The sequence below is a fragment of the Oreochromis aureus genome, linkage group 3 (genome assembly GCF_013358895.1).
Source record: "Oreochromis aureus strain Israel breed Guangdong linkage group 3, ZZ_aureus, whole genome shotgun sequence".
Classification (NCBI taxonomy): Eukaryota; Metazoa; Chordata; class Actinopteri; order Cichliformes; family Cichlidae; genus Oreochromis; species Oreochromis aureus.
The window spans coordinates 10094437-10095513 of NC_052944.1; the positions used below are offsets into that span (position 1 = coordinate 10094437).

Below are 1077 nucleotides of genomic sequence, written 5' to 3' on the forward strand. Positions count from 1 at the left end.
CACCCTGCTGCCTCAAAGATTGGTGTTACCAGTACTTGTGCAATGGAGAGCTGTAGATTGAAAACATTATGAAAGAGGATGTCTGTGATGTTCATTATACTTCTGTCCCTCAGGTATTAAGTTTCATAGGTTTCACTGCTATAAAACGTTTGGAATTACATGTTTGTAGCACAGATTGTACCATCTCTTATGTTATTTGCAAATTATAAGACTCTGGAATTGGTCATGTTATTGTGTGTGTTTCTGTTCTGTCCTTTAAGGTTGAGTCGGCCGCAGAAGATAAAAAGACAGAAATCACTTATGAAATTTTGAGCTGTGGCTATCATGGAACTGTTAATATTTAAAAGAAAGAAGAAATTGTTCGGTAAAATTGTTTTACTCTGTTTTTCTCCCAAACCTTTTTTTTTCTTTTTAATTTAACAGTATGCTAATTTTTTTCTTTCTGCATTTCAATGCTGTTGTTCTTCATGCCATCCTTCAGTTGGTGCCTCTTCCCTCCCAGCTTCGTGATGGTCTAAAACTTCATGGTCGTACTGATCTACTGAGCCAGTACCCAAACATCTGCCAATCAGTGTTTGTCCCTGGGGTGGAAGTTAAGGTGAGTAAATGTTGACTTTAGTAGGGATACCACTTGTAATTGTGAATAGTGGTTCCAAGTACTCTTACCTTTACTTTTTATAGACTGTAAGTCCCATAGTAGAGTATGTAATTAATGGTGGGACTGGAAAAAGAATATTCAAAATGGTCTGAAGTTGCATACATAACATACATCTAATCTAATTTGTCAAGTTAAGAAACCCACATTACTCCACTGCTCAACAATCAAACTATTTAATTAGGGTAATTAATTTAATTAGAAATAAGGGTGAGTTGTGATTCTTTTCCCCACGCTGAACCATTAGGGTTCAACTGATTTCCCTATTTAGAGGCAAAGTCACCCTCTACAATGTAGGCAACAGAAAATAGAGCTATGTTATTTTTATTTTCCTTCTTTTTCTCTGCTCTTATTGTACTTACCTGATTTAAGCTGAGTACCTTAATTAGAATTAAAATTTAGACTGAAATAGTATCAGTCTT

At 35.4% G+C, this 1077-nt stretch overlaps 1 long non-coding RNA gene across 1 annotated transcript; it reads left to right on the forward strand.

Annotated features, from left to right (window-relative positions):
• On the forward strand, positions 1-806 carry LOC120437392. The gene is made up of 3 exons (XR_005611083.1): positions 1-113; positions 261-364; positions 482-806. It is a non-coding gene; the product is annotated as an uncharacterized LOC120437392 (long non-coding RNA).
• The last annotated feature ends 271 nt before the right edge of the window (positions 807-1077 follow it).